This window comes from Penaeus vannamei, chromosome 37, assembly GCF_042767895.1.
Source record: "Penaeus vannamei isolate JL-2024 chromosome 37, ASM4276789v1, whole genome shotgun sequence".
Lineage (NCBI taxonomy): Eukaryota > Metazoa > Arthropoda > Malacostraca > Decapoda > Penaeidae > Penaeus > Penaeus vannamei.
The window spans coordinates 25,912,735-25,920,234 of record NC_091585.1 but is presented as its reverse complement, the minus strand read 5'-3'; the positions used below and the strand labels follow the sequence as shown (position 1 = coordinate 25,920,234).

Below are 7,500 nucleotides of genomic sequence, written 5' to 3'. Positions count from 1 at the left end.
CCCCCCCCCCCCACCACGGCTTTACACACCACATTTCCATGTCCGAGGAGGACCTTCCCTTCCACACGTACCTCGAGCACCGCCGCGTCAGGCACTCCCTTCCACAACAGCCATCAAGTGCCAAATAACAGTGGCACTCGCGGAGACCCTTCCTTAGCCCTAGTCAGTGCTAACACGAGTGCCAGCGGGCAGTGCCATTTAGGTGACGTCACGAAGCCTTGCAAGACCAGAGCCTGATGCTTATGACAGTGACAAGGAAGAGAGGAGTGCCATGCATCCGTGGGAAGGCCTCAGATGCGGTGCCACAGGATTCGGAGATGAGGTCACAGGACTTTTTTGTGTTTAGGGGGGGGGGTCTTGCTTTGTGGTTTGGTCTTAGTGATATCTATGGTAATGGTAATTATTAATATTGTTTTTTTTTATTATTATCATTATCATTGTCATTATTATCATTATCGTCATCATCGTCATCGTCATCATCATAATCATTGTCAATATTATTACCATTATTAATTTACCATGATTATTATCATCACCATAATAACAACAATTTTCTTTTTTTACTGTATTTTTGTTATACTACAACTCCTTTTGGTTGTAAACTTAGTATTGCTAATTTTCATAAATATGCTAATGACTGTTATTTTAATTCATAGTTATTGGAGTAGTTATTGGTAGTGGTGCCTGGGATAAGAGTTATAGCTACGTTACTGTTATTGCAATTATTCTTATTATTAATACTGGTAGTAGTAATAGTAGGAGTAGTAGTCGTTGTAGTAGCAGCAGCAGTAGTTGTAGTAATAGTAGTAATCGTAGCAGCAATAGTTGTATTAGTAGTAATAGTAGTAGTAGTCGTAGTAGTAGCAGCAGTAGTAGTAGTAGTAGTAATAGTAGTAGTCGTAGTAGTCGTAGCAGCAATAGTTGTATTAGTAGTAGTAGTAATAGTAGTAGTAGTCGTAGTAGCAGCAGCAGCAGCAGCAGTAGTAGTAGCAGTATTTATATATATTACCATCTTAGCAATATTACCTTTGCCCTACCATCAAAATCATTATTATTCCCCTTCACACCATACCTCTTTAACATCATAGTTTTCTCTATCCCTTCACTCCAATTATTAGCATTCATGAAAATCGATCTTGTTTAACCCTGGGGTCTCTAAAATTCGGGATCAAGGCGGTTTTTACGGGATTTTGGCCTTTCCGTCTTTGACTCGATGGGCGATGACCTTCCGAAAGGGTTTTAGGGCTTGGAGACTGCATGCATCTTCAGTCATCTTCGTGGCTGACAGTTTTAGCATTATCTTTATCTTTGTCGTCGTTGTCTTTGCTGTCGTCGTGGTTGTCGTCTTCTTTTGATTTTTCTGTTTCTTTTTCGTTTTTTTTTGTTTCGTTTTCGTTTTTGTTATCTTCTTCGTCTTTTCTTCTTCTTTCGTCTCCTTCTTGTTCTGTTTCTTCTTCTTCTTCGTCTTCTGTTTCTTCTTCTTCTTCGTCTTCTTCTTCGTCGTCTTCTTCTTCTTCTTTCGTCTTCTTCTTCTTCTTTTTCGTCTTCTTCTTCTTCTTTCGTCTTCTTCTTCTTCTTTTTCGTCTTCTTCTTCTGTCTCTCTCTCTTTTATCATCGTCATCATCATCATCGTCTCCGCCACAGCCATTTATCATCACCATTAACACCATCATCACCATCAATCATCATCACCACCACCATCAATCATTAATCATCAGTCATGATCATCACCATCATTATTATCATCATTACACTCATCATCATCATCTGTCATCCTTCTTTACTCCACGCAACCAATCATCATCATCATTATTATCATCATTACATTCATCATCATTATCAGTTATCCTTCTTTTCTCCACGCAACCAATCATCATCATCATATTCATCAATCATCATTCATCATCACCACCATCATCACTATGATTGTTTACAGGATAGAATAAGAGAAAACGAAAAAATCAAATCTAGAATAAGAGAAATTGAGAAAAGGAGGGAAGAGAATAAGAGAAAACGAAAAAATCAAATATAGAATAAGAAAAGAAAATTGAGAAAAGGAGGGAAGAGAAAGCGAAGAAGGAGGAAAGGAAAGAGGATAATGAGGAGGAGGAGGAGGAGATAGAAGAATAACTGAAGAAATATAGAAAGAACACGTAGATGAGAAAATGGAATAAGAGACACAACAAAGAGAACATAGAAAAATAGGAATAAGAGACACAACAAAGAGAACATAAAAAATAGGAATAAGAGGAAAAGAAACAAAAAGAAAGATGGAAGAGGAAGGGGAGAAGAAAAGAAAGAAACAAGAACGGTTATTTGATCCCATACAGGTTTGGCTTTTGTGAGGTTGCGAGACATGAGGATGTAAATGCTCTTATGTTCCCCTTTTTTACTCAGTTTATCATTGTTACGGTTATTATTCTACTTCTTCTTATTTTATCATTATTACTGTTATTATTCTACTTCTTATAACGTCAGTTGAGGTAATATAGAAGTTGATTTGATTTTTTTTAAAGGTGTAATGTCTTGAGCGAACGTATCACACAAACGCGGGAAAAATCTTTTATTTAGTTTATCATTATTACTGTTATTATTTTACTTATTCTTATTTTATCATTATTACTGTTATTATTCTGCTTCTTATAACGTCAATTCAGTTAATATAGCTGTTGATTTGATTTTTAAAAAGTTTTATGTCATGAGCGAACGTATCACAAAAGCGCGGGAAAAATCTTTTACTTTACTTGGTTTATCATTATTACTGGTATTATTCCACTTCTTAGAACGTCAATTCAGGTACTATAGCAGTAGATGTGATTATTTTTAAAGGTATAGGTGTAGATGTGATTATTTTTAAAGGTATAGCTGTAGATGTGATTGTTTTTAAAGGTTGAATTTCTTGAGCGAACTTTATCACATAAGTGCGGGAAAAATCCTTACAAAGGGGGTAACTGCGTAAAGTAATTTCACGGAATGCGAAAGCAATTTTGTCATTTACTGTCTCTCTTTTATCGTTTTTTTTTCGCTGTTGTTGCTTTTGTGGTTGTTGTCGCTGTTGTATTTTGTTTATTGCTTTGTTTTTTATTTTTTGTGGGTCCCTTTTTATTGGTGATTGTGTTTTATTTTGTTATTGTTGTTAACTTCAGTATTATCGTCATCGTTAATATTATCATTATCAGTTATAACTAATAGCAGTAAGGGTATCTATAGTAATTTTAGCAGCACAGGAAGCAACAGTTATATCAATGATTATAGACATAATTATAGATTTATTATGATTACGAAGCAAAAACTCTAGCTTTCGGAATTATCGTTACAACTCTTTTTTTTATCTAATTATTGATAATCAAAATTCAAAGAGAGATGATAAGACACAAGGTGCTGTCACACTAGCACTTTTTCCGTCAATTTTTTTTACAATTTTCTGAAATGTTCTCCTTTTTTAAGCGAATTATCTATTCGCCAGCCAGACGATAATGACCGTTTCCGTCTGAAAACCTTTCCGTCAACTTTTTCAGCCAAGCAGAGTCAAATCAAAAGCTATATTCGAGAATGTTTGTATTTACGTTAAATAAATTTTTCAAAAAATTGACGGAAAAAGTGCTAGTGTGACATGGCCTTTAGAACCTCATGTCAAAGAGCTTGTCCGGTATCAGTTCCTTATCTCCTTATCTCCTTATCTCGGTGTGTTAGGCGTAGAGGTAAAAGTCCGTTTTTGCTTCGTCGTAAACAAGGAATTATTAGATGAAGAGGAAGAGGAGGAGGAGGAGAAGAAGAAGAAGGAGGAGGAAGAGGAGGAGAAAAATAATAAGAAGAAGGGGGAGGAGGAGGAGGAGGAGAAGAAGAAAAAAAGGAGAAGTAGAAGAGAAGAGAAGGCGGAAGAAGAAAGAAAGAGAGAAAGGAGGAGGAAAAAAGGAAGATGAAGAAATGGAGAAGTAGGAGAGGAAAATGGAAAGTAAAAATTAGTAGGGGGAGGAGAGAGAGGAAAAGAGAAAGGTGGAAGAAGAAGAAAGAGAGAAAGAGGAAGAAGAAGAGAAGGGAGGAATTAGAAAGAGAGGAAGATGAGGAAAGAGAAGGAGTAGGAAAGAAAAAGAAGAGAAAGAAAAATAGAAAAAAAAATAAAGAAAGACGAACGACAAAGCAAAAATATAATTTTTATTTCCGAAACAAAATGTTGGAAAATATAGTTGATTCGATCGCATATCCTGATTAACTGTCGAACAAACAGCCTGTGATTTTTTTAATGTCATTATTTTATGTTTTGTTTATGTTTCGATCAAATAGTCTGTGATTTTTTTTCTAATTTATGTTTTGTTTATGTTTCGAACAAATAGTCTGATTTTTTTTTTTATCTATTTATTTTATGTTTTGTGTTATTATTTTCAGTTGCTGGAATCCCCGGCAGTTTGGCGTTCCTAACCGAAATTAGGCCTATAACCAGTTCAAAAGTTCACCTGTTTCGAAGATAAGATTTAGTTATCTAGATAATATTGTTCCGAAAGAGACATAACTTTATTTTATCAGTTTATAACGAATCATAGATTAATGGGTAATCTCTGTCTATTTTCTCTTTCGTTTTCTTTCTTTCGTCGGTAAATTTTTCCGTTTTCTTTCTTTCGTCGGTTAAATTTCCCGTTTTCTTTCGTCGGTTAAAATTTTCCCGTTTTTTTTTTCTTTATTTATTTCTTTCTTTCTTTCGTCGGTTAAATTTTTCCCGTTTTTCTTATTCTTCTTCTTCTTTTTTCTTTCGTCGGTTAAATTTTTTTCCGTTTTCTTTCAAATTGAATCCTCGATGAAATCATGGCAAACAAACACGCAAACTGTATTTTTCGAAAGGGCAAAAGGTGAAAGACGATATGGAGCGTTTTGTGTCATCGAAAAGAAAATAGCGAACTGTTTAATAAATTTGCATTCGAGTTTAAACGTCGTATGGGAATGAATACTTTTTTTTAACCTTTTCACCGGACATCGAATGATTTTTTTCTTTTTTTCATTACTAGATTACGAGGGATGGTGTTGATAACTATACTGGTGATTGGTATCGTGATAAAAGCATTATTTTTATTACTGTTGTGGCGGTTTTTATCACTTTTATTGTCGAAATTGTTGTCGCTATCGTTATCGTTATCATCATCATCATCACCATCATCATCATCATCATCATCATCATCATCATCATCATCATCATCATCATCATCATCACCATCATCACCACCACCACCATCATTATCACCACCACCATCATCACCACCACCACCACCATCATAATCACCACCATTTTTACCACCACCATTATATACATCCCATCCCCACAACCCTTAAAAAGAAAAACAACAATAATGAAAATAACAACCGCACACATGTATCAACGTTGTTTGTGCAGCTGCTCGCTCGCCATGTTGGACCAGCGGTTCCTTTCAACGTGCAAACATCATGTTGCTGTTGCAGAGACACATTTTTCCCGCCTCGTCAACTAAACATTTAAAGCGTTTTGTTTGATAAAGAGAATTAATTTGAGGAAAGGAAAGAGAAGGAATGATGGTTTTGTTGCGGTTTTTATGATGGTGATAGTGATGATAAGGGTTATTATTGTTATTATTATGTTTTGTTATTAATGTTATCATTATTATTCTTGTTTATTTATCATTATTGTTGTTATTATCGTTATTGTTATTTGTTTATTTATTATTATTTATTTATTTATTGCTATTGTTATTATTATCATTATTATTTGTTTATTTGTTAATATTTATTTATTATTATTATTAATATTATTATTATTTGTTTATTTATTATTATTATTATCATCATTATTATTATCATTATTATTATTTATTATTATTATTATTATTATTATTATTATTATTATTATTATTATTATTATTTATTATTATTGTTATTATTGTTATTATTATTATTATTATCATCATCATTATTATTATTACTTATTATTTATTATTATTATTACTGCATTTCGTTGGTAGATTTCTGGTTTCATTTGAAATATCTTTTATTAGGTCTATCGTTAGTTTTAGGTAGGCCTATTTTTTCGTTACTTATTCACAGATCGAATTTTATGTTAATGTTAGATATGAATGGCGATGTTGGAACTTTTAAAGAATAAATAGAAATAAATGATAATGTTAGATATGAATGGCGATGTTGGAACTTTTAAAGAATAAATAGAAATAAATGATAATGTTAGATATGAATGGCGATGTTGGAACTTTTAAAGAATAAATAGAAATAAATGATAATGTTAGATATGAATGGCGATGTTGGAACTTTTAAAGAATAAATAGAAATAAATGTTAATGTTAGATATGAATGGCGATGTTGGAACTTTTAAAGAATAAATAGAAATAAATGATAATGTTAGATATGAATGGCGATGTTGGAACTTTTAAAGAATAAATAGAAATAAATGTTAATGTCAGATATGAATGGCGATGTTGGAACTTTTAAAGAATAAATAGAAATAAATGTTTATGTTAGATATGAAGAGCGATGTTGGAACATTTAAAGAATGAAAATAAATAATCTAAAGAAAAAAATAGAAATATGTTAATGTTGGATATGAATGGCGATGTTAGAACATTTAAAGAATGAAAAGAAATAAAGAAAATGATCTCCCTGTTAGTGACGAAGAAACACATGTCAAGAATCGAAGCGGGATTCAAGAAGGCCACTTAAGTTCGTCTCATATTGCCTTATCTCAACACGTTTTCAAACTTAGCTTGTTCCTCTCTCTTACATTTTAGTCTTCTTGCTTTTATTTCATTTCATTTCAACTGATAGGATTTGACACTGACATTGAAACATCTTATCGGGAGGAGCATGTTTCAATTCGAAAGTTTATCGTCAATTTGATAACTTGTTTTTTTCCGAATTTTTTATCTTGCTTGCGCCACATTAATACTTGAGATTGTTGAGTCACAGGCATATCTGGAGATCAGCTGATCGCCTAACGTTGTTTACGACAAAAAGAGTAACTCAAGAGAGAGAGAGAGAGAGAGAGAGAGACGAAAATAGCTCTCTCTGTTTTTTTCTTTCTTTCTCATTGTCTTTCATTCTTTTTTTATCTGTTTCTGTTTGTTTGTCTCGTGTCTTTTTCTCTCTGTCTCTGTGTCTGTCTATATCGCTCTCTCTCTCTCTGTCTCTCTCACTCCCTCCCTACCTCCCCCCCTCCTCTCTTTCTTTCTTTCTTTCTTTCTCTCTCTCTTTCTCTCTTTCTCTCTTTCTCTCTTTCTCTCTATCTCTCTCTCTCTCTCTCTCTCTCTCTCTCTCTCTCTCTCTCTCTCTCTCTCTCTCTCTCTCTCTCTCTCTCTCTCTCTCTCTCTCTCTCTCTCTCTCTCCCTCTCTCCCTCCCTCCCTCCCTCCTTCCCTCCCTCCCTCTCCCTCCCTCCCTCCCTCTCTCCCTCCCTCCCTCTCTCCCTCTCCATCCTTCTCCCTCCCTCTCCCTCCCTCTCCTAAATATACTTTTTCACTTGAGATTATATA

General features: G+C 34.0%; 1 protein-coding gene across 7 annotated transcripts in view; it reads left to right on the top strand.

Moving 5' to 3' along the window:
• Window positions 1-7,500, top strand: part of LOC113822805 (uncharacterized) — a 28,076-nt gene that overhangs the window by 1,433 nt on the left and 19,143 nt on the right. The gene's annotated exons all lie outside the window — the stretch shown is intronic.